Genomic DNA, 27,888 nt, shown 5'->3' with positions numbered 1-27,888 from the left:
TTTATGGGGTGTAATGTGATATTTTTATACACGCATACATTATGCAACAATTAAATCAGGGTATTTAAAATGGATATTCATTCACCTCAAACCTTTCTCATTTCTTTTTGTTGGAAACATTTCAAATCGTCTCTTTTAACTATTTGAAATACACAGTATATTATTGTTAACTATCACCACCTTACTGTGCTACAACACTAGAACTTGTTGCTTCTAGCTACCTGTATATTAGTACCCATTAACCCATCTCTTATTACTCCTCACCCTACCCCCTCCAGCCTCTATCATTCTACTCCCTAGCTCCATGAGATCAAAATTTTTAGCTCTCACATATGAGTGAGAACATGCAATATTTGTCTTTCTGTGAAGAGCTTATTTCATTTAACATAATGACCTCCACTTCCATCTATATTGCTGCAAATGAAAAGATTTCATTCTTTTTTATGACTGGATAGTAATTCATTGTAAATTAACATTTTCTTTGTCCATTTATCTACTGATGGACATTTAGATTAATTGCATATCTTGGCTATTGTGAATAGTGTTACAATAAACATGGGGGTGTTAGTACACCTTTGATATACTGATTTTCTTTCCTTGGGATACATACCCAGTACTGGGACTGCTAGATTGTATGGTAGTTTTATTTTTAGCTTTTTGTTTTTTTTTTTTTTTTGAGAAACCTCCATACTCATTTCTATAATGGCTGTACTAATTTACATTCCCACCAACAGTGTGTAAGAGTCCCCTTTCCTCTGCATCCTCATCAGCATTTGTTATTTTTTAAGACTGTTGTTTCTGGAAAGTTTACTTGCTACCTTAGAAATTGGAGGTGCCTGTTTCCCCCTCTGTACTGATTACCTGTACAAAAAAGCACAGGCTTCCACAAATCAATTTAACTTCCTATATATTCATTCAAATGTTTTATTCACAAACAAGAGACTATCCTCAATTCAGTTCCCATGTAACAAAAGAAGCCCCAAATTTATGGGTATTGAGGTTTCTAGTTTCTTCTTTTATCTCAAATTACAATGATTTCACTTGCAACAAGAAACACAAATTGTTAAATAAAATAGGACATTTTAAGTATATGCTTAAAACCAGTGAAACTAAGGCAATGAGAGAAGTTCAGAATAATTTTGAATCACTAATGCTTTTGCCAAAAAAGATACTGATGTTGATACTACATTAAACTTAACAGTGGAACAGTGAAAAACATGATAGCAATTCCAATGACAATTAGAACTCCTTGCACTCAATTTTTAGTAATTGATAGAGTGAGCAGACAAAAAATCTGGGAGGATATTTCAGCATATGCACAATATACAATATATTTTCTCAGCTGCTTGGGAGAATGGAAGGCTACCTAATATTTTCCTTAACCATTGTTTAAAACAAGAAAATAAACACCAGCATAATTTTGTCATTTTATAAAGGTTTCTTAAGTATTCTTAGAGCAAGAGTGTGAATGTTTGTGTAACTCTCAAATTCATATGTTGAAATCCTAAACTCTGAGATGATGGTATCAAGAAGTGGGGCCTTTGGGAGGAGATTAAGGGAATAGCCCATGCCTTTATGAATGGGATTAGTGTTTGTATCAAAGAGGTCTGAAAAAGATCCCTTATCCTCTTTGCCTTGTAAGGTTACAATGAGTAGTTGCCATCTATGAAGGTAATGAGCGTTTACCAGACACTGACTTTGTTGGCACCTTGACCTTGGACTTCCCAGCCCCCAGAAATATGAGAAATAAAGTACTGTTGTTTATAAGTCACCCAGTCTATGCTATGTTTTAATAGCAGCTTGAAAGAACTAAGAAACACAGAGTGATGACTCCAGACTTGTATTAATTTGCAAAATATTTTATGATAAAATAATTAGTTCCGCCACTGTGGAAAGCAGTTTGAAGATGTCTCAAAGAGATTCAAACTACTGCTCAACCCAGCAATCCCATTACTAGGTGTATATCCAAAGGAAAATAAATTGTTCTACCAAAAAGACACATGTGCTCATCTGTTCATCACGACACTCTTCACAATAGCAAAAACAGAATCAACCTAGGAGCCCATCAGTGGTGGACTGGATAAAGACAATGCAGTACATATACACCATGGAATACTATGCAGCCGTAAGAAGGAACAAAAGCATGTACTTCGCAGCCATATGAATGGAGCCAGAGGCCATTATCCTAAGCATATTAGTGCAGGAACAGAAAACCAATACTGCATGTTCTCATTTATAAGTAGGAGCTAAACACTGTGTACACACGGACATGAAGATGGGAACAACAGACACTGAGGCCTACTAGAAAGGGGAGAGAAGAGGGAAGGGAAGGCCTGAAAAGCTATCTATTGGGTACTATGTTCACTACCTGGGTGACAAGATCATTTGTACCTCAAACTTTGGCATTATGCAACATACTCATGTAGCAAAACTGAGAATATTCCCCCGAATCTAAAAAAAAGTTGAATTTATATAAAAAATTAATCTTAGCTTACTGTAATTGTTTTACTTTATAAACTTTAATTTTTTAAACTTTTGACTTGTTTATAGTAACATTTAGCTTAAAATCAAACACAATGTGCAGCTCTACAAAAATTTTATTCTTTATACACTTATTCTATAGCTTAAGAATTATTTATTATTTTAATTTTTAAACTTTTTGATTAAAAAGTAAGATATACACACATACATTAGCCTAGGCCTACATGGGATCAGAATCATCAATATTACTATGTTCCACTGCAACAACTTTCCCACTCCTCATTATTGTTTCACTGGAAGGTCTTCAGGGGCAATAACATGCATGACACCATCATTTCCTATCATAACAATGCCTCGTCTTCTTTTTTTAAACTATTTTGTGAAGAATCTACTATAACAAAAATCTTGAATATACCACAATTTTATGAACTATAGCCCTCATGTTGTACATTTGATATCTAAACTTTTTCAAACATTAATGTTATTGTTACCATCAGTCTCTGGATGTAAAACATTATTAGTTAGAAGAATAAAGTCATGCTGAAAACTGTAGACTTGCTTTTCACAATCACATTTACCTCATTCATTTGCCCTGATACCCAAATACAAATGATAGTTGTTATACATATTGAAACTACTGATTAGCTGTAATTATTTTTAAGATGGACAGATGAACCACACATTAAACTCTTGAACTTGCCAGTAAGGGAAATTAAATTACTCTTTAAAACTTTAACCAGAAAATCAATTATAAACAATGCCTTCTTCTAGAATACCTCCAGAAAGACCTACCTGAGGCTGTTTTACAGTTAACGTTTTTATAAGGAGGAATACATTCTAAAAGTTTAGTATAGTAAATATAATCATTTATTATCATTATAAAGTATCATGCACTATGCATAATTGTATGTGCTACACTTTTATATGACTGGTAGCACAGTAGTTTTGTTTCCACCAAAATCACAGCATTGCTCTTCGACATTACCATTGTGATAGGAATTTTTCAGCTGTATTCTGATCTTATTTATCTATTCAGCTCTATTATGATCTCCATTATCTATGTGGTCCATCATTGACCCAAATGTCCCTGTGTGTTGCAAGATTGTGTAAGTATTTTAGCGCACATGTGATTGAGAAAGCTAGATGGACATGTGTAGATGGGGCACAGGTATTAACAAGCTACACAATGGGAACGGGAAACTTGATCATGGCTTCTAGGCTTCCTTGATTCACCACTGGACACGGTCATTTGAATTTTTCTTTTGACTTTTTGGTGAGTACAATGGGGCAATTTAAAAATAGTTTTAGGCTGGGCATGGTGGCTCACACCTGTAATCCCAGCATTTTGGGTGGCTGAAGAGGGAGGACTGCTTGATGCCAGGAGTTTGAAAGCAGCCTAGACAACGTAGGGAGAACACATCTGTACCAAAAAAAAAAAAATTAGCCAGGCCTGGTGGCACATGCCTATTGTTCAAATTACTCAGGAAGCTGAGGAAGGAGGATCATCCAAGCCCAGGAGTTTGAGGCTACAGTGATCTAGGTTCACACCATTGCACTCCAGCCTGGGTGACAGAGTGAGACCCTGTCTCTAACAAAAAACAAAAACAACAACAACAAAAATAGTTTTAAAATGTATTTGAATACACGTCTTTTAGAAAAATGTATAAGGAAATAGGAACATATTATCAAATACCTCACTTTCCACCGTATCATTTCTGCCTTAGCCAGCAGAAGTGGCTGATTAGTGTAAACAAATTTAGAGACTGAATTTGCTTTCTTCATAAAATGGATCACAGTACCAGGAGAATGAAACCATGTTGGGTAAAATACAGTTTAACAATCAAGAAAGCCTTACAGAGTGGTTTTTGTAGTAGTTTCTCAAGGCTACACACTTTCAATCAACAACTGCAAGGCAAAAACTGTAAGTATTTTTACTGAGCATAAAATGATTGCTGCAATGCAAAACAAGTATGAGCAATGGAAGAAACAAACTGACCATGGAGACTGCGAGTCATTTGAGGCTATGGATTCATTCAGATGTGATGAAAATCAATTAACAAACACATAAAACTCATCAGTGACCTTTAATCCTGCCTCCCCACCCACCCCACACAGCCTATCGTGGTATTCTGCTGAGAAAGTAAAATATACATGAACCACTATGGCCTATGATATGGCCATAACATTTGGCCTATGAAAAAGAAGGTGCTTGTGGAAACTTTCATTGAATTTTACTGGTTCTTCCATAGCATTCTGCTCTCACTTGTCTAACAGTGCAAGAGTAAAAGTACTGTTTTGACTTTATATCCACAGACCTATTTTTGCATTTGCCACAATGTTTGCTAAGTCTAGCCTTGACACCATCTAGTCTCAAACATTTCAGAGAAAAAGATTACCGACCAACTTTAACAACTTTCTTTGAGAATGTTAGAGGAATCCTAGTTAGGAAATAGTCTCACACTTCCCCTTCTTTCCCATTTACAGATGTAAAGTAAACTTCACTTCCCAGAGAAGTGAAGAGGTGAGTCCAAGGCAGTACACTCTTAAGATTTCTGGATCAATCCCTGTTTTGTTTACCAACCACCTTTAAACACAGAAAAGTTTTATCAAGGCACAAATAGGATATCAAAACAATTCAAGACTTCAGCATCTTCCAAGAGCTGAGCACTTGAGTACCCACATGGTGATGGGGAAAAGTAAGGAGAAAACACCATATGGGCACTATCCTGATTATGAAACTGGCCCAATTGTCTCACAGAACTAATGTTTTTGGTTTCTTTTGAATAGAAATTGATCCTCCCAGTCCTAAAATTTGAGAAAGTTACATTTGTCTTATCTGAGTTTCTTTCTCAGGAAACCAAACATCAGTCTTCCCAGATAGTATCAAGGAGCTGAAACTCATCAAATCACCACATCTGGACAATAAGACATCAGACCCCTCACCCATCATGATTGCCTACCTGACCACCTGCTTCCTGTTACCCAACTCCTCTTCTTTACCCCTCCCTAATTCCTGTTTTCCTACACACAGTTAAATTTCTTCCCTGTTATATAAACACTGAATTTTAGTCCATCAGGGAGATGGATTTCAGACCTATCTCCTCTGCTATGGCACACAGATAAAGCCTTTTTCCCTGGTAATACTCATTCTTTCAGTGATCAGCTGTCTATACAGTGAGCAGCAGGACTTAGATCCAATGCCTGGCAGTTTGGTAACAAATTCTTCACCTCTTCCACCTACATTTTCAGCCCTGATGTCTGCACAAGGGAAATTTGTTTATATTGGATGCTCTGATGTGATGCTCCCTGTCTGAATCTACCAAACTATTACTCATTTCTGTGGTCACCATGATGGCAGTGGCTGCTCCAGATGGCCTGTCAAGCCATCATGCTGGCTGCAACAGGGAGATGCAGCCAGGGCTGCAAGCTCCTTGGAGCCGGTGGGAGCAGGGGACAAGTGGGATCCCCACCCCTTCCTGGCTGTGGACCCAGGCCTCCCACTTCAAAGAGCAGGCAGAAGCCCTGCCCTCCTAGGCAAGGCTGCAGGCACCCAAGTTGCAGATAGGAGCCTCCCTGTGCTCTGGGGGGCAGGGAGCAGGCAGGACCCCTGCCCTCCAGAGTGCAGCTGCAGCTGCCCAAACTGTGGCTTAAGACTCAGGCATCCCTGCACCCTTGGGGATCCAGGAAGGCCTCCCTGTCATCAGGCTGGTATCTGTTCCCACTGCATGGCTTCTCCCTGCTGTCGGTGCCTGCTCATCTTGGAGCAAAGTCCAGAGGAGCCCTGAGCCCCAGTGACATGAATGGCAGCAGGAGGCAGACAGATTCCTGGGCAGCAGGGAGAGGTCCCCGGTGAGGCCCCACCTCCAGGCCAGAGAGGGCCTGAAGGCTGGGGGCCAGGCTGCCAGTCCCACTGGCTGCAGTGGGAACTTGTGCCTTTTCTGGCCACCCATTGCCACCCAGTGACTGATCAGCAGGCACTTCCTCCCCTCTGAGGCCCATAAAAGCCCTGGGCTCAGCCAGAGCTGAGGAGAAGATGGGACGGCCAGCAGCAGAGAGAAGCTATTCACGCTAGGGCCTCCTCTCTGCTGAGAGCTTGAGACCTGCAGAAATGTTGGGACTACCAGCTGCAGAGAGGAACCCGCTGCAAGGCCTCCTCTCTGCTAGGAGCTGGGGATATGACAGGACAACCTGACTGCAAAGAGGAGCAACCCTCTCCAGGACCTCCGATCTGCTGAGAGTTAAACACTCAATAGGATGACCTGCCTACAGAGAGGAGCTGCCTACTGCATGTCTCCTCTGAGCTATTCTAACACTCAGTAAAGCTCCTGTTTGTCTTGCTCAGCCTCCACTTGTCTGCATACCTCATTCTTCCTGGACACAGGACAAGAACTTGAACAAAGGCGCCACTGGCCACAGAGGTTTCTGGCCAAAATGTGACACCCTAAAGATCTCATAACAACCATAACTTTGGGTAGTGTAGATAAGTCTTGACCCACACAAAAAAGTGAACATTTTAAATCACCATTGTTCTTACCTGCTCCCCTTCTGGGCCAGCTATAGGAAATATTCTTCTGAAGGGCATTTGGGAATTTACTGGGTATATTTAGTTCCTGAAAGAATCTCAGTAACTAGGGGGTAAATCACTTAACTTAGTTAAATTTCAGGAAACATAGAGCCACAACTGTATGCTGTCTACAGCTACTGGAAGTGACTTCCTCATTCACAATACTCAGGGCATAGCTCCAAGTATTTGCCGTCTTACTCACAAGCCAGGGATGACACATGAACCAAACTTTAGAATGAAAATCATAGTAAGTCACTTTTCAGATTAAGATAGCTTTTCAGTTTTTGGGAATTCACCCACATGGAAACCACTGAAGCCATTGTGGATACTTGGACAATAAACTGTGCTAAAGTGGGTCAAATAAAAAAGAAATCTGACATAGATGCACATTAACTCTCTAGTTTGGTAAGTTGCATGAGCAAATTTTTAAAAACAGTATATAATGAATATTTTGAATTTAAAATAAATTAGATTAAAACAATTACTGTTTAGATAGCTCACCTTCCTCAAGAGATATACTATCAATGATTTTAATAGCATTTTATCTACACTTGATGAGTTCTTAATTATAATACTTTGGTTTCAAAAGACAGGGATTTCTTTTAAACAAGTGACAATAGCAATGAATATTCTTATGAAGATATTTCATAGTTAAATTTAGCCATTTTACAATGAATACATTTCAAAACATCATGCTATAAACCATAACTATATATAACTTTTATTTGGCCATTAAAAATAAATAAATAAAGATATTTTATTTTGCCTTATTTGTGGATCGTAATAGATTATATCTAATAATCTTAATAATCTATTTGGGCTTTAAAGAAGAGACATTTTGTAATCTCCTATATATATGTGTATATATATGTGTGTATATATATGTGTGTATATATATGTACATATATATATTAAAATTCTATTTAAAAAGTTAATTTTTTTCAAAGGTTCTTTTTTTATAACAGGCTGTCAGAGCAATGAATACATGTGATTGATGTTTTTCTACCCTTAGTTTCTGATTCATGATAATGAGATTGTGTGAAGATCTTCCTGCTCATCCTGGGTCTTCTCTATATCATGAAACTGTTGCAGGAAGTGCAGAGCTAGTAAGGTTCCAAACAGTAACTGTGACTTTGTTGAAGTGAAAACTTTTTTTTTTTGAGACAAAGTCTGGCTCTATCACCCAGGCTGCAGTGCAGTGGCAAATCTTGGTTCACTGCAACCTCTACCTCTGAAACGGGGTTTCATGATGATGCCCAGCTGCTCTTGAACTTGTGAGCTCAAGCGATCTGCCTACCTCGGCCTCCCAAAGTGCTGGAATTACAGGCATGAGCCACTGCACTCTGCCTTGGAGCGAAAATACTGAATGTGATATTGGCTTTCAATGTTGACCACTGATTACCAAGATGTGTCTTAAGTTTTGAAGCAAAGTTTCTCTTTTCATTCAGAGACTACATGTAGGGTTTTGATTAGTAGTCACCATGATGATATTTTCTCACATTTTATATACTTCATACAACCCTTAATGAGGGAGAAGAAAAGGAAAAATCAATTAGGTAGACAGTTAAGGCTGGTCCTCGGAGAAGCATCCTTCCTGAAAAATCATGGCTACAGGCAAAAATAGAGCAGCCTGAGGAAAACTCACGCTGTACCTGCACAGATAAGCAGGCAGGGTCCAGCACAGAAGCCTTTTGTTCTTTGTGTGATTAATGGGCTCCCAGGAAAGTTTCCTCCATTTTTCAGACATGTACATGGTGGAATCCATGGGAACTTGCACAGGGAAGGGAAATGGGCTTGCCTAAAACAAACCCACACTTATACAAACAAGAGCAGCTGTGTTTTGTGCTAACCTGGTGACATCCCACCTGCGTATACAGGAGGTGTTGTACAGAGAGATTTTCAGATAAGAAAGTTTAGTCAGACAGCTACAGAGATGAGAGGAATTTCTCATAAAAGGTTTTGGATTCAACTGTAAAAGCAGCAACCCACTCAGGCTCCCCTCTCTGCTGTGGAGAACTTTCTTCTTTTGCTTGTTAAACTTTCGCTCCAACTTCACCCTTTGTGTCCACGCTCCTTAATTCTCTTGGTCATAAGACAACGAGCTTGGATAATGCCTTAGATGAGACCAGTGACCATTGACCTGTTTCACTTATGCTGTGCATTAACTTATGCTGCTTTGTTCTGATTTACCAAAACAAAAGCAAAAACAGACTGCAGTTCATTCTCTCCCTCCATTCACTAAGCATATGAACTAGAGTGAGCAGAAGAGAGAAATAAATCTGCTCTTCTTTCTTTCAGGTTCTGTGTGCCTCTCTATGTATAAACCCTCAGCTCACTGAGTGTGACTCAGTCTGCTGGTTGAAGGTGACCATTTTTTTTTTTTTTTTTTTTTGCACAATCTGGATCTTATGCCAGTTTTCAAGTGACAAGACTGGAGAAAAAATAGACTGTATTGAACTTAGTGAGAGCTGCTCACATTAGCTGTCTCGTGGCATGAGTGGAGTAGAGTTGCCAGATAAAATGCAGGGTGCCCAGTGCTGCAGTCAGAATGTGTGAGTCCCTCATAATTTATATGCTGAAAACCTAATTACCAATGTGATGGTATTAGGTAAAGCTTTTGGAAGAGGATTAGATCATGAGACCTCAAGCCTCATGAATAGGACAAATGTCATTATAAAAGAGGACCCAGGGAGCTGCCTTCCACTTTTCCGCCATATGAAGTCATAGCCAGAAGACAGCCCTCACCAAACACCGAATCTACTGATGCCTTAATCTTGGACTTTCTAGCCTCCAGGGCTTTGAGAAATAAGTTTCTGTTGTTTATATGCTTCCTACTGTATGGTGTTTTATTGTAGTAGCCCAAATAAATGACGACATCCTGTTAACTTTGAGTTGCAGATAAACAACAAATACTTTTTCAGTATGTTTATATTTGTGAAATTTGACAACCCTACTTTAACTCCTATACTTTAAGGGATATTTAAATAATTTTTCCACGGGTATTTTTGATATTAACTGATTTTCATTTCATGTTCTGATTTTGGAATGTAACCCTCATGTGAGATAAAACCATTTATACTTTCACAAAATTCATCCACAGCCATCATCTCATTAGATCTCCACAACAATCTTCATAGGGACTCAAATTTTATCTTATGCATCTCTCTTTTCCAGATAGGGATGTTGATATTCATAAAGGATAATCATGTTAACTCAAGACCATTTGGAGAGTTAAGAGGCAGGGTTTGGACTTATATCTAAGTTGTCTATCTTTTAGTCCAATGTTCTCCCTTCCACAAACTCACCCCTGCATGAGAATGAATAATAATTGGTTAATTAGATGAATACATTCTACGTAGTTTACATATATATTTATATATATGATATATACTATACGTTATAATACTATAAAATAAAATTATATAATAATATTACCTCTTTGATAATGTTGTGCTTTAACATAGTTAAAATGTTTGCTTTTTTTCAAGAGCCTAAACACAGGTGATGTGGGATATGGTAGCCTTCTACTGCGAGATTCAACATTCCCATCTGAACACCTTAAAATTTCACCATGTAGATTATCACCCACTGAAAGCATGCAGCGGCATAAAAAATTGGTGTATTTAGCTCCCATTTGTAAGTGAGAACATGTGGTATTTGGCTTTCTGTTTCTGTGTTAGTTTGCTAAAGATAATGGCCTCCAGCTGCATCCATGTCCCTGCAAAGAACATTATCTCATTCTTTTTTATGGATGCATAGTACTCCTGGACATTTGCAACAACACACACTGGTGCCTTTCAGAGGGTGGAGGGTGGGAGGAGGAAAAAGATCAGGAAAAATAACTAATGGGTACTAGGCTTAATACTTGGGTGGTGAAATAATCTTTATAACAAACCCCCATGACACAAGTTTACCTAAGTAACAAACCTACACTTGTACCCCGAACTTAAAATAAAAGTTAAAAAAATTGGTGCATGAATTATGGAAAACATGTTTGACAACAGACCTTCACATAATTAAACTCTTCGGAAAAGCCCTGCACCCATGCCCACACTCATACAAGCATGTACTACCCATGCCTTTTGTTGAAACATATATCTAAATTTCCCTTCATGAAATCACTTTCCGATGGTTCATCTCACTGAGTTTTATGGTTTTGATAGTGTCAACCTGTTTTCTTTTCATATTTTGTTTTGATTTCTGGGAATAGGAGAAATTTGCACAATGCCAATATAATATAATAGTTATTTATTTACAAGAATGTTCTAGATGATTAGTAACACATGCCAGGGCATGTGGTCATGACTGAAGCAGTTTTTAAGTCAGCCGTTTCTCTGATGTAATTGTCTCTCTTAATCATTAGAGGCCTTCCTGACCGAAGGGGGGATTTAATGGTAATATCAGGAGGAATAAATTATGAGTGAATAATTTTTTTGATGCTGAAAATGCCCTGAGCATAATGTTCATGACACTGTCAGTTACTGGCTTCTAAAAATGCCATATTTTCAAAGAATAGAACAAACAAGTGCCAACCTAAATGTGGCTCACCAGGGCACACTGAGGTAGAAAAGCCTGTGAAGAATTAGTATATGTGAGGATGTGTGGCTGAAATGTCCCTATCCCCATGCATTTATGAGGGAACGACCTCATTTTCTGTTACTTTATCTGCCTATAAGTCAGCTCATCAAAGCCATTTTCAGTGAAATCCTCAGCATTTTACTCAGTAGACAAGTTCCTTTTCTTCGTCGGGGATAGATGGCAGTGAGCAGCACAGGATGATTTTACTGAGGAAGACCAAGGAATATGGAAACCGAAAAAAACATTAAGAAAGAGGGGAGAAGCTAGAGGGGAAAGCAGTCAAAGTGAAGGAGAGAGCACTGGTGAAGAAAATATAGAAACCGAGACTTTAAGTCCTTTTTAATAGTGGAAAATTACGACCTTCTATGCTCAAAGGAAAAGATGCTTTATAAGTTCCTTGGACATCAAATATCATTTTGATACTTGATACTTAAATGAGGGAGAAATGTGCTGCTTAAAGTTCCTTTGAAATCCACATTGGATATAAAACTGAAGTCTAAAAATATTCTTAGCATAAATAAATTTATAGGCTACCAGATCTGGAAGAACCTGCAAATAGATCAAAACACAGCCCTACAGCACCCCAGTTTTCCCCCTCTTTGCTACTGGCATAGAAAAGACATTTTGATTTTTTTTAACTTAAATAAAGAAGCAGTAGCTAAAAAGAGGCATCGAGCACAGATTCAAATGAACAGAACTGATGAAGTGGAGATGAATATGCTTGAATTAATCATAATGCTTTAATCAGGGTTTTCTAATGCTAGTTAATTGCATCCACAAAATGTAGCACCAAACGAGTTTGGTGAGTTGTAAAAGGGAGACTTAGGGATCCCAAATAGAATCCTGTTTTGAACAAGGGTGATGTGAAAAAATTGACCAATTACCACTCAATCTGTTGTGTGCCCGACTGACTGAATAAGCTTGGCTATCAGTCAACTCAATTAAATTACAGGCATAAATTAAACTTATATCATAAAGCTACCATATTCAATTTCATTTGTTTCCCTAAGTAATTCCATTCCCAAGTGACATTAGACAGTTCCCATGTCTAAAAATAAATTCTCTTTCCTTTCTGATGTAGTTTCTATTAATTTGCTTCCACTGCCTAATAATTAGAATAGTTAGGCCCCTGTGGTATTGAAGTGTCCATGCGTTCAATGTGATTTTGGTCCCCAGCACTATCACGGCAGGGAACTCTATGATCTCTTCCCTTCAGACATCACTCTGGCCTTACTGGCAAGACCCAAAATTTCTATCACTAATTTCCCTCTTTGGCATAGTAAATAAAAGATTTATATTTTACCCTGCCCATGTAATCTGGAGAACTATATCCTAATCATGGCATTTGTTATTGTTGACAAGCCATTTTAATAATTGAAAGCAAACCACTTATTTTTCTCAGCAACATATCCAGGTGACTTCACAGCAAAGACCTTCTGGTGAAACTATGTGTCATTATCATTTGTAAGCTGCTAAGTTCTCTGTGACCCGCCCTCCCCAGATGGACTTGTTTCAACATCTGAGTCCACGAGAGCGAGCACGCTCTGAGAAAAGCCAATTCTCATTTGGACATGAAATTTTTATAAACAAAAATATAATCTTTCTGAACTTCCTTATAAGATCCAAGCCTTCTAATCTTTGAGGCTGTTAGACTAACAGGTTTATAACTCAAGTTTCTAATATACTACTTTGTCTTTTTTGAGGAGAGATACTTTTTCTTATATAGTTCTTCTCTGGTTTGATAAATTGAATAATGTCAGGCCATGAAGGTGAACACACAGGTAAGAACGTTAATATGTGGTTGAGGTGGGGTGGGAACATGATTGGTGGGTGGAAGGAGTGAAAATCATCCAGTGAAGATAAATTACACAAGCCAAGCCAATCTTTATGTGTACATTCCTGGACTATTGAGGCCTACACTTAAAAACATACCCACCTGACTTACATAAAAATGACATCTCTCTTTCTCTCTCCAAGAGATGAGATGGATATATGGATTTTCTCTGAGAGAGAGGGAGAGTTTTATTTATATATAAAACAGTATAAATAAAACAATATCTGTTATTTGTGTATTTTATACTTTCAGAGTCAAGACACTGGCAGACACCTGCTTGTTGATCACTTGTATTCAACAAGTTACTCAGTAAATTTGGCGTGCTACATTGATGCATTAATTTTGGTTTGCAAAAGCCTATTCTCTGTGTTATAGTAAAGGCCTCGTTTCCTCCCAATCAATAATACTTTATGCTAAAAAACAGGGCAGATTCTAGGCAAATCTTGAAATGGGAAGATTGTTTTCTTAATTATCCATCTGCTCTTTCTTTCTGATCCCTCCAAAACACTTTTTTTGGTCACCTCTCATTTAAACAATTCAGATTTTTTTACTATGATGCCCAACAGTTTAGGACAGATATATGAGAAGGAATTTTCTATTAAGTGGCGGGGAGTGGTAATAGACTAACTTTCCGATACCTTAGTGTCCGTATATATAAACTTACAACTAAAATATCTCTTCACAGAAAAGTTATAGGATCAAAAATAAATAAGGTCATGTAATATACAAAACAGAATAGACCAAACCAAACTTTCTCTTCTTGGTTTCACTCATTTATAAAAATAAGTGATATTACAGCATGAGGAAGATTATTTTCAAACATAGCTGCACCAATTCCTTCTATACTTTGCAACGTGGCTTTGAAGCTATTCCCATCAAGAGGTAGAGCCTAGTTTCCCCAATTCTTTTTTTTTTTTTTTTTTTTTTTGGAGAAAGAGTCTCACTTTGTGGCCCAGGCAGGAGAGCAATGGCACGATCTCGGCTCCCTGCAAACTCTGCCTCTTGGGTTCAAGTGATTCTCCTGCCTCAGCCTCCTGAGTAGCTGGGATTACAGGCCCCCACCACTGCACTCGGCTAATTTTTGTATTTTTAGTACATGTTGGTCAGGCTGGTCTTGAACTCCTAACCTAAGGCGATCCACCACCTCGGCCTCCCCAAGTGCTGGGATTACAGGCGTGAGCCACTGCGCCTGGCCTAGTTTTCCCAATTCTTAAACATAGCTGGCCTTGTGACTTGCTGGCAGATTAGGCCAGCAAATCCCTCAACATTCCTGTTGAATTTTGACATCATTCAGAATTTCCCTCAAGATAATACATAAAGTGAAAATTATATTTATTAAAACCAGAAAATTTTCCTGGAGATTCAGTTATACCAGAGATTAAAGTTTGTTCTAAATATATATATGTGTGTGTGTGTGTGTGTGTGTATATATATATATATATTTTTTTTTCTTTTCTTTCTTTTTTTTTTTGAAACAGAGTCTCACTCTGTCACCCAGGCTGGAGTGAGGTGGAGCGATCTCGGCTCACTGCAACCTCCGCCTCTGTTCAAGTGATTCTCCTGCCTTAGCCTGCCAAGTAGCTGGGATTACAGTTGCCCGCCACCATGCCCAGATAATTTTTGTATTTTTAGCAGAGATGAGGTTTCACCATGTTAGCCAGGCTAGTTTCAAACTCCTGACATTAAGTGATCCGCTTGCTTCAGCCTCTCAAAGTGCTGGGATTACAGGCGTGAGCCACCGCGCCCGGCTCCTGCCTAACTTTAGAGACAAGAAATATAAATACTCATTTTCCCAGCTTTATTTGCAACTGTGGTGGTAATATGACACCATTATAATAAGTAAAATGCTTTGGAGATCTAATAAACAATAGGTAATAAACATACTGTGGGGATGCATGAGAAACTAAGAATTTAGATGAGAAGAAAGCTTTGTAGTGGCTGTCTCCCTTCTCTGCTTTATTGTGTTTTGAATGTAGATATGATGCCACAAGCGATAGCAGTCATATTATCATTACAGGGGAAAGGCCAAGGCACTCACAGATATGCAGCTATGATATTTTTATGCCATTGAAGAAGTACCTCCAAACCCGCTGTTTTGTGAGAAAAATTAACTTCAATTTATTTAGATTATTTTTCATTAGGACTGTTACTTGCCAAATTCCTAACAAACATAATGGGATTCTAAATTGATGAAATGTTTTGGGAGGGGAATTGAACATAATTATCAAATTATGAATGCACTAAGTTGTGTTACTGCAACTTCATGTTTGGATTATGGGAATTTATCCTAAAGAAATATTCACTCACATACACAAAGACATGTATATAAGGACATTGATTTCAGCACTCTGCAATAATAAACTATTTGAAATAAAAAGTGGTTAAATAAATCATCATCACTATGAGGCTATAAAAAATGAGAGACCCTAAAGGCACAAACACAAAAAGACCATCAAAATATATTGTATGTAAAAAAAACATGAAAAAACAATATCTATAATATGGCCACATTTATGTAAAAACGTTTGTGTGTGTACATAAGTTTGTATATGAAACATTGAAAATTTTTCTTTCAGGGAAAAGGGCTAAGTTTTCAATTTTTCTTTCTAATCCTCAGGACTGTTTGAATTTTAGTAAAATATGTTCACATATAAACAGGCTGCATAAATAAATTTATTCATAAAAAAATAAACACTTGATAGCAGCTCAAATGCTTAACTTTCCCATGAGAATTTGAGTTTCAGATAGTAATTAAAGGAGTGGAATGGAATTCCATGTAAACAGGAGAAAAATATATATGGAACCTCTTTGGCCTCTAAAATCATCCAGTATAGGTAGTGACTTCTTTAGCTCTCTCTTAAGCAAACCATTTCCCTTTGGTATTAAAAGGAAGAAAGATGAATCTTCAGGAAAAAGGGAAACATTTATTAGCATAATAGTTAAAAGTCTTATATGCCATTAATTCTGATTAGTTGCCTAAAGACAAGTTAGAGATACGTAAGTTGAGGTTTTCCCTAAATCCCTAAATTATTCTCTTATTCTACTGCTTTTTTTTTTTTGAGACGGAGTCTCACTCTGTCACCAGGCTGGGGTGCAGTGGTGAGATCTTGGCTCACTGCCACCTCCACTTCCTGGGTTCAAGCTATTCTCCTGCCTCAGCCTCCCAAGTAGCTGGGACTACAGGTTTGTGCCACTACACTCAGCTAATTTTTGTATTTTCAGTAGAGATGGGGTTTCACCATGTTGGCCAGGATGTTCTCGATCTCTTGACCTTGTGATCCACCCACCTCGGCCTCCCAAAGTGCTGGGATTACAGACGTGAGCCACCGCACCTGGCCTCTACTGCTTCTTTATTAATTTTTAATTTTGTGGGTACATAGTAGGTGTATATGTTTGTGGGGTACATGAGATGTTTTGATACAGGCATGCAATGTGTAATAATCACATCATGGAAAATGGGATACCCATCCTCTCACGTATTTATTCTTTGTGCTACACACAATCCATTTACACCCTTTTACTTATTTTTAAATGTACAATTAAATTATTATTGACTATAGTCACCCTGTTGTGCTATCAGATACTGTCTCATTCATTCTTTCTAACTCTGGTGCTTCTTGACTGTTTAGTTTTTGAATTAGAATAAAATCATTTCACTGACTCAACAATTTGGGAATGACAAAAATTATTTGGAACCAAACAATTTTTGTCTTTCTAATGATTACTAATGCCTAATTGATTAAATGTTATGTAGTTTCTTTGATTTGATTATTATCACCACTTACCACAAATCAAAAATGGAAAACTCTTAAAGCAATCAATCTTTTAAATATTTTAGCTCACATTTTGATGGTGGCTTGATAATATTGATGAATTCAAGTTTATAAATTGTATCTACTGCTTTTCTACCTATTCCAAAAGCATGGGTATTATTTTCTACTCTCTCTCTTTTTTTCTCTCTCTCTCTTTCCTTCTTCCTTTTGTTCATAGACAGATACATTCAAAAGATCTATAGCTAAATGGAGCAAGGATAGACTCTATTACTGGAATGAGCTATTCTGAAAAAGTGAGAATCAATGAGTAGTGTATCTTTACAATTGCATCACTTTTGTCGTAGTAGCTAACATTTATTGACCACTCATTATGTCACCGGCATGACAGTAATCACCGTGCACATGCATTTTCTCACTTAATCCTTCTATAATATATGAGATCAATACTATTACTTTTTCCAGTTTACTGATGAAGTAGTTGCTACTTAAATAAATTTAGTAATTTTCCCAAGATAGCTTGTATGAGATTCTATTTCAGGTCTGTGTGGCACCAGAATTAAAACTGTTAATTATTCTCTACAGCCTCCAAAAGGCATCAGCCATGAGCTGACATATGACATATATAAGGTGAACTGTATATATGTCCCCTGTTGACTGGGGCATTGTTTGTCTTCATAAACATTTAGCTATATAGGTAGGGCCAGGGGTGTGTGTATGTGTGTGTGTGTGTGTGTATTTTGTGTGTATATATTTGTTGAATGAATATATACATGAATGAATAACTAATGAATATGAACATAAAATTGAATCAACTCATTTTTCTTCAGAAAACCAGATTACTCTTCAGGATGCTATTTATTAAGTCGTTTCCTTCCTTTAGATATTTGGCTGGAAAAAAATCTCTAAGATGCCTTTAGTGCAATAATTTTCCATTCTAGGAAATACTTTTTATTAGTTGCAGAGAAATAGACAAAAAATTGAGCTTTACTGAATTTTCCATCCAAGTATGAAGAAAGTCCAAGTGGAACAGGAATTGAAAATAACCTCAAAACAATGTGTTCTTTGCTTCCTCCCTTACTGAGTCATAGAGAAAGACGCTGAGAGAGCTGACTTTGAAGAGCTCCCAAGATAGTTTTCCAGATGACCTCTTGGTCACAAGGGCCTGTTATTTTGAAAGGCTCAAGTACCATAGAGAGAGCAAAGGGAGTGGGTGAAATTTCCTTCCTTGATTGGTGCATTATTCTGAGAAGTGCTGACACAGATTGTCCTGACTCAGAGGAGAAGAGTTAGAGCCCCTAGCTTTGCCTAATTTACAAATTTTGGAACTAATTAACCTTTTAAAAGTAAATCAAACTTCTCAAACTAAAGAAAATGAGAATAATTTCCATATGCATGACACAAAAACAAGCAAAAGAAAACCTAGAACCTACATCTGTCAGTACATAAAAGAGACTGTAGGTAGGGCCTGCCTTTAATTCAGCTCACCCTCTGCTACTACCAGATTAACCTTTTTAGTGCACAGTGCATATATGTGTGTGGGCCATGGGGGTGAAATTAAAGCCATGCTTCAGCCCAGTGTGTAACTATTGATGCCTAGAATGCTAAATTCTAGGCTCTCTACTTAGCTCTAGCATTATCTCCCCCAGCAACCATCCTAACATGAATTATTTGCTCCAGATAAAATGATTTAGTAGCCTCTATTTTAAAATGAGCTTCCAGGTATGGCAATATTAACATTTAGCGTTAATCATGCACGTACTATATGTTAAATATTCTTCTAAATGCTTTACATAGATGATCTCATGACTCTGTGAGGTAAATACCATTTTATAGGTAGAGATATTGGGACCATATGGAGCCTCTCCAAGGTCAGAGAGCTGTAAGTGGTAAACTGGAACTTGAACTTAAGCATTTTAACTCCTCAATGCTTTAACTATCAATTCTCTGTCTATAGAAATCAAATGGTCTAAACCTTTGATTGTATTCTTTGGCCAAGATACAGGATCACATTCACAGCTGAAAGTAAAGATTTAGATTGGGCATTGTCCTTTGTGCCCAGGACCTTGTAATCCCAGTACCTTGGTAGGCTGGGGTGGGAGAATCACTTGTGCCCAGGAGTTCAAGATTACAGTGAGCTATGACTGTGCCTCTGCACTCCACTCCAGCCTGGGCAACAGAGCAAGACTCTGTCCCTTAAGAAATAATAGTATAGATTTAGGATGGTTTTCAAATAAAACTGAGCAGCATAACCCTCTTCTACCTTAAGAATTTGGAAGACCTATATACATATATCACATGAATTCAGTTCATTTAGTCATTCAACAAATATGTATTGAGCACCTACTATTATGTAGACACTATTTTAGGTATGACACATACAGGAGGAAACAAACAAATTCTTCTCCTCATAAAATTTATATTCTAGTTTCTCATATTTAATCAAAAGAAATAAAGTCAGCCTAGGTAATGTAAAAAAAAGCTTTCACCACTGGCAAGGGACAACCAGATATTATTTGCTTTCTTTTGAGGGACTGATGACTCAGACAAAGGGACATATACCTTCTGGGGGTGAAAATCAGGCTTATTAACTAAAAGATACAAGCTTTCATATCACTCAAGCCAGCCAGGAAATGTAACAGAAAATGAACCAGAGGGGACAGTGGTGTATTAAAGAGCATCAACCTAGTCTAAAACAGCAGCATTTTCCCAGCTCTCATGGCTATGGCAATATTAGAATGTAGACTAATGGTGTCAAACTAACAATCTTCCAAGAGAAGGCAGAAATCTCATTTTTATGTGCGTGAAATATTCAATTTTTTAAATAATGTAAGCTTAGTTCAAAGTAAAAACAAAAAATAAAACTCAAAACTCTGTCAATTAAAAAAACCACATACACATCTATTTTAAGGCTGAATAATATTCCATTGTGTGTGTCCCATTTAAAAAATTTATTCATCTGTTGTTGGATATTTAGGTTGTTTTCACACTTGACTATCACGAATAGTGCTGCCATAAACTTTGAAGTGCTAACATGTCTTTGAGATCCTGATGTCAGTTCTTTAGAATAAATACCCAGGAGCTGGACTGCTGGATCATAAGATAGTTCTAAAGGAAGGAAATCCAGGAATATGTGACAATATGAATGAAACTTGGGGACATCATGCTAAATGAAACAAGGCAGTCAACAGAAGAATACGTACTGCCTGATTGCACTTATGGGAGGTATCTAAAATAGTTAAACTCATTGAATCAGAGAGTAGAATTTCATTTGCCAGCATCTGGGAGGAGGGAAATGGGGAGTTGCTAATCAATGAGTCTAAAGTTTCTGTGACACAAAATAAATAATTCCTGGAGATCTGCTATAAAAAAATTGCCCCTATAGTTAACAATATTGGATTGTACACTTAAAAATTTGCTAAGAGGGTAGATTTCATATTAAGTCCTCTTAGCAAAATAACAATAATAAAACACATCTGTGAGTCAGAGCCTCTCTACATGCTACTAGTTGTGTCTTATTGTGTGTGTGTGTGTGTGTGTGTGTGTGTGTGTGTGTGTGTAAAGTCATTAGAAACATGCCAGCACTGAGTCCTGTGATTGAACAGGAGGAATGTATCACCCAAGGCCTCTATTTCAAACCTACTAGGATATAGAATGAAGTAGGCCAGGAACCTTATGAAAGTCTCTGTTAAAAAAAAATTAAAGTAGGGATGAAATCACGGACTGAGGAATATACAAGGAGAGCTTGACAAAAGAATCAGGAGCAATGTCAGAGTCAGCATGTACTTTGCTGCAACAACGTCCCATAGGGTTCATTTTAACCAATGCCACTTCCCTGCGGGCTTTTGTGCTCTGAGATGGAGTACAGGTAGGTCATTTCTTATTTGTCCTAGAGCTGTGGCAGGGAAAAACTTTTCCTTTGAAACTTCAAAGGCGGGGACAAAGAAAGTCTAAGCTTCCCAGAGGAGTTTTTTTTTTTTTTTTTTTTTTCTTTTAAGTAAATGAACTTCAACCCCACCTGTCAATTGTTTCCCTTGAGGGATCGGGGCATTCCTGTTATCTAGATATGCTTTGACTTACTTTCCTACTTACACCAGCCATTGATGAATCTAAATCCAAATGAAGAAGATTCAAATTCTAGAATCATTTAGCAGGACATTCTACCTAGAAATAGAAGGAAAAATATCATCCCTATGACTTTGTAATTACAGAAAAAAAAAACTGAGAAAGTAAATTATTTTATGGCATTTTTGAGTATTTAGTAGAAGGTGGATTTCTCAATAAGATGAGAAAGAACAGAAAGTGCTTAGCTAAATGTCTAACACATGGTAAGAATTGAGTAAAGGTCAGCAATTAATAAAAATTGTGGTTACCAGGGACTGGAAAGGGAGGGGAAAGAAGTTGCTGTTTAACAGGTATAGAGATTCAGATTTGCAAGATGAAAGGGTTTTGGACATCTATTTACAACTGCATGAATGTACTTGTATTATACTGAACTGTACACTAAAAAATGGTTAAGAAGGTAGCTTTTGTGTTTTGTTTTTACCACAATAAAAAAGAAAAAGAAAAAATGCTAAAATTCTCAAGCACCAAGTTTATTGACTATTATCCTACTACTTATAACTCTGGTTGTAAGTAGTAACCACAATTACCCAGAATCTTGACAGATTTCCTGGCAGTTTTCAAACTTCAATGCTTTTCAGCTCTAAAATGTATACTGTAGTTGCATTATTTTTAAAATTAATACAAATATTTTTACATATTTATGGGGTACATGTGATTTTTTTTATGTGCATTGACTGTATAATGATCAAATCAGGGTATTCGAGGTGTCCATCACCTTCAGTATTTGTCATTTTTATATATTCAGAACATTTCAAGTCCTCTCTTCTAACTATTTTGAAATACACAATACATAAAAAAAATTCTGCCATAAACTTTGAAGTGCCAATATCAAAGTAGGAATATGGATTTTTGGCAAAAATCACCTTACTCTGCTACAAAACATTAGAACTTATTCCTTCTGTCTCACTATATGTTTGTATTCATTAATCAACCACTATCTACTCCCCATCTGCACACTCTTCCCTGCCTCTGATATCTGTCATTCTATTCTAGTCAACTTTTTTAGCTCTCACATATGAGTGAGAACATGTGATATTTGTCTTTCAGTGCCTGGCTTATTTCACTTAACATGATATAGGATTATTCGTTTTGAGAGCAAAAATCTGCTGATTGTATTCAAAGATACTAAAGGTAACCGTTACATTTATATCATATTTAAAGTTTAATGAGTGTTCTCACGTATATCATCTCATCTGAACCTTTACAGTGGTCTGGCTGGTATACCGTACCTCATTTTGAAAATCAATAAACTTTCTTTGAGGGGTTAAAGGACTTGCCTTGTGAACTCATGACTTTTGATTCTAGTTTCAGAACTACTCTCATTGCCTCAGGCCGCTTTGAGATGTAATGTATTTTTCACCTTGCGACACTGCCTTTCGCTTGTCATTATATGTGAAGACGTAGTGTGCTATGCCATGGAAATCATTTTACATGTGTTTTTAAATACTATTTTACAGACATGAATCATTTTTCTACCACTTAGAAGCTAAGTAATGAAAGTCTGAAAGCCCACAAGGAGTTGTTGAAGACTCCAGCGTATTTATTTATTATAATTTAGTTCAGATGTATACCATTCTCTAGCCACCTAATCAATAATAAGTGATTAAAATGACCAATTAAATGATAAACATGTTGGGGTTTTCAATCTTTTTATTGACTGGACTATATTGAGTATACAGATTAGACATGGTATAGGAATTATTCAAATACTCTCAAAAATTCTATTGGAAAATGTATTCAATCACAGATTTGTAGTTTGGCCAAGGGGAAATTCTAAGAATTTTAAAAAGCATATCACAAAACGTTTAAGCACATGAACTCTGCGGCCAGTGAGACCCGAGTCTGAGTCTCAACTACGTTCTGCCATTTACTAGCTATATATCTTTAGTCAAGTTGCTTAACCTTTCCTAACCCTCAGGCTACTCATCCATAAAATACAGTTAACAATTTTACCTACCTGGAATGTTTATTGTGGGGATTAATGAGTCAATTGAAGTAAAGGAATTACTGAATTAGCTAGCATATTATAAAATTTCAAGAAATAAATATCAACTCCTGTTATGGTTATTTAGTATCTCTAACTTAAATTTCCCTATTGATTTCTTTAACCATCAAGTGTGGTTAAAGACCACAAGTGGTTAAAAACCATCAAATGTGGTTTAAGAAACTTGTTCAGCTCATTATGTTGATATCAGAGTTAATGGGATAAGGAAGAAAAAACATTTCCCACCCAGAAATTTACACATCCAGAGCACTCAATAAACATCAGATACTATACCGGACACCTCCTATGCCCGGCCTCAGGTCCTCTCAACCTGCCTTCTACTCCAGCCACTGCTAGTAACTAGCTTCATGTTGTAGCGGCCTGATAGCACCTCATGCACCTCGCCACCGCTATATTGGGTCTCTCAGTTTCTGAGTCTGGACATTTATGTGGCTGAGTTGAGGGATATGTAGGGAAATCCAGTTGGCACTGGTGCATGTACAAACCTAGAAGTGTTAACCTAGTTAACAGCCCAAGGGAGGCTTACCCAATGAAAGATCAAAGCTGGTGGATAAATGCTCCCTTCCTCCAGCCCTCAGTGGCCATTCTAGTTGCACTTTACACAGCTCTTCAGGGAGTCTTTACAGGATTGAGCCTTAGTTGCTCACAGCAGTGATCAGCTCAGTAACACATCCTTTTCCTCATACCCTATTTCTAATTCCCCACTGCTGTTTCCTGATATCTCTTCCCAAATAAACTACCTTCAAACAAATGCTTGTCTCCAGCTCTGCTTTTAGAGAACTCAGAATGTCCTAATGTATGGCTATACATCTAAATGAAATGTTATTTTGTCTTTTAGGTTGTATCTCCCACAAATCACATTGCGGAATTTTTACAGTATCAAAAGACTGTTGAAATTGATCTTGAAGGTAATTTGCGCCAATCTATTGAATGTTTCTAGACCCCTTCATAATGATCTTAAGTGATATTCTAACCCAGAGGTTGACATACTTTTTCTGTCCAGATTGTAACTATATTAGGCTTTGCAAGTCAGGTGGCCTCTATTGCAACTACTCAACTCTACCTTTGTAACATGAAAATAATCAAGGATAACAATGTAAATGAATGGGATGGATATGGCTGTGTTCTAGTCAGTCTTTATTTACAAATACATATGGCTGGTTTAGGCTAGTGGTATAGATGTGATATATAACTTCAGACATTTTGCAGGTGGATCTATTTTAAAAGTTATTAATTTGAACTTTTTACCCTAAAGGTGCTTTTCTCAAAACTTTTACAATAACCAAATATTTTTCCAAGTATTTCTACCCCTTCTTACCCCTACCCATACAGATGAACTACACTGACTCTAGGAAGGGATTGAGATAAATGTCTGAGAACTTACGGGTTAATAATAGCATTTACTGAGTGCCTAGTACATCTCAGGTTTGTACCAAGTGTCCTTCCTGCATTAGCTCACTTAATTCTGAGGCAAACTGAGGTTAGAGAGACTAGGCAACTTGCCTGTATCTTCACAGCATGTGTGTGGCAGAAGTAAAATTCGAACCCAAATTCATCTCTAAAGATAATCTTTTAGGACCACAAAATACTCTGTAGTATATTTGTAAAGCTAACAATTTTATTTTACAGCATAGAAAATTATATTTCAATATATGGAGGCTAAACCAGGAGTGAAGAAAATACTACTGTGGTTGTCTTAGGAGATTGTATCTTCTTTTCCCTGTCATAATATTGAATGTGGTTTGGAATAAATGACCAAATCCACAACTCTGAAAATATCTCAAATGTGTTGGTGCTGTCATGTCAAACACAGTCTTAGTTATGCCATAGTAATTTTTAAAATTGGATTTTCATAGTTCACTGAGATGGGTCCAAGAATGAAGCAGAGCATGAAACTTCATATATGGACATTTAAGTCATTTATATCCATGCTGAGAATATATTTACCATGGTTGACTGACAACTGTCACTGAAACAGCAGCTAATTAGAAGGAAAACAATTTAAGAAAAAAACAAGCCCGAGTTCTGCTCTATAATTTAAGAAGACTCAGCTTCATCTACAAGTTGTGATACACAAGTTCATGAGAATGATAAGAAAAATGTATTTTCCAACTAAACGAGAAGCTGTTTTGAAGATCGTAAATGACAGCATGTTTTAAGCAGTCTCTGACTTAAAAAAAGATGGTAGTAAAGAGGAGGGACCACAGATCTAAGCTGACAAACCATTATTATTGATGTCTGACAGATGGTGCCTTTCATTTCTGTGGAATTGATGCACCGCCAGACCAAAGGGATGCGCAACCAGAATGGGAGCCGATGATGAATTCTAGCTGGATGCTAAGCTCAGCCATGGCACAGAGTCTGAGGCAAATGAAACACAATGCAGAGTGCTCTTTTGAGATTTACCCTTTGACCTTTGGAGGAGAAGAAGAGAAACTAACAAATGACATTTTTTAAATTTTTTATTTTTTCAGATGGAGTCTCTCTCTGTCGCCCAGGCTGGAGTGCAATGGCGTGATCTCGGCTCACTGCAACCTCGCCTCCCTGGGTTCAAGCAATTCTCCTGCCTCAGCCTCTGGAGTAGCTGGGATTACAGGTGCCCGCCATCATGCCCGGCTAATTTTTGTATTTTTATTAGAGACAGGATTTTGCCATGTTTGTCAGGCTGGTCTCCACCTCCTGACCTCAAGTAATCCACCCACCTCAGCCTCTCAAAGTGCAGGAATGACAGGCATGAGCCACTGCCCCCAGCCCAAGTGACATTTAAGGTTAGATTGGAGCTGAGAGTTTGAACAAACTTCAAATCTCAGAATAACAGCAAAATTTCAGTCACATTATGTGGATTCAGTCACATTGTGATCAAAACAGAAGAAAACGGGTTAACTATCTACTTGAAGAAAAAAGATCTTCATGTAGAGGGAAACAGAGACCAAGAGGAGACAAATTGGTTTAAGGATACGTCAATACCTTTTCTTTGAATGACAAGAAACTTTTGATACTACTCCTTCCTCTTGGAAATTATCCAAAAAATAATGTTTACTATTTTCTAGACTGAAGTTTAAGACTTGGTTGGGTTTTAAGGTCTCCAAAGCTAAGATACATTTCTTGTTCATTCATTTATTCACCAAATGGAAATCTTTAGTTTGCTGCCCTTCTTCTGGGCAAAACTCAAAGTTTTTTCTTCAATACACATATCCTCTTTGTCACACATAATTAGGTGGCATGGATGGGCATCACTACCATCCCTGATGCTAACAGTGCCCTTTAAGAAGCAGCCATTCAGCCTCCTGGAAATAGGATTTTCCTCTTTCTTCCATGGTAGCAAGTAGAAGATTTTCTTTCTTCCGTTGATGGTGTGATATGAAGATATAGAGCCTGGAACAACTAAACCCATTATGCTGCCAAGAGAAGACACCTGGGCCTTGGTGGGTTTGAACCAATGAATTAAGTCTTCACCAAAGTCAGAACATCTTCTGGACTTTTAAGTTCCATGAGTTAATAAACCCTCTTTAGTGGTTAAGCCTTTTTGGTTCAGGTTTTTTGGGTCATTTGTTTTCAAGAATCTTTGCAGAGTCAAAATAACATTGTGCCAGTTTCTAGAACTAAGACAAGACTATCCTATGCTTTTAAGAGGCTTCCTTTGTGACGCAAATATGACCTCTGAGCAAGTAAGAGACTGAGGTACTAGAAAAAAAAGTCTGAATTTCATTTTTAAAAAGGATAATTCTAAGAAAGAAAAGGAAGAAATATTTTGCCAGGGGGCCCAGATACAGGAACAGATAACAAAACCTTTTACCACCTGCCTGCCTAGGAAAAACAAAAAACCAAAAAATTGTCTGAAAATCTGCAATGTTTGATCTAAATGCAAATCAAACCAGTTTCTGTGAAAAGCACTTAAACATCCAGAAGGCTTGTTGTGCAGAACTGAGAATTTGGGGATTGCCCACAGCCTTGAGAAATACAGAACATGTTCTTTCCTCCACCAAATAATTGGGAACAAGATGTCTGTCTGGAATTAATTCAATGGGTGTCAAGGGTGAGTTACAAAACCATCAACATCTAAGAAATGAACTGTGCTATCTTTATCCTGTGTTTTTATCCATATGAATAATTTAAACTATTATAAATAGCAGATTGATTGTATTTTGAGCTCATAGCTATATTTAATTACATCTTCTATCACATAAAAAATGGCTAAGATTTTTAACTTTTTTTTTTCAAAAGTAAAGGCAGCTCCCTGGCATGACCAGGAATGGGCCTTTTGTTGAACACAAAATTGAGATTTATGGTGCTGGGTTATATAAAGAAAAAGGAAAATAAATGTATTTGTCTTGTGGCTATAAAGAATGATTTCTTGTAGATTTAGCTTTGGACTTCTACATACAAAAGAGGGTTGTGTGATGTGGCACAGTAAGACTAAATCCTAATGTGTACAAATCACCTGGATATTGTGTTGAAATGCAGAGCCAACTTAGGAGATCTGAGGTAGGGCCTTAAATCTGCATTTCCGGTAAGATCCCCATTGATGCTA

This window comes from Nomascus leucogenys, chromosome 2, assembly GCF_006542625.1.
Source record: "Nomascus leucogenys isolate Asia chromosome 2, Asia_NLE_v1, whole genome shotgun sequence".
Classification (NCBI taxonomy): Eukaryota; Metazoa; Chordata; class Mammalia; order Primates; family Hylobatidae; genus Nomascus; species Nomascus leucogenys.
This window is presented reverse-complemented; position numbering follows the sequence as displayed.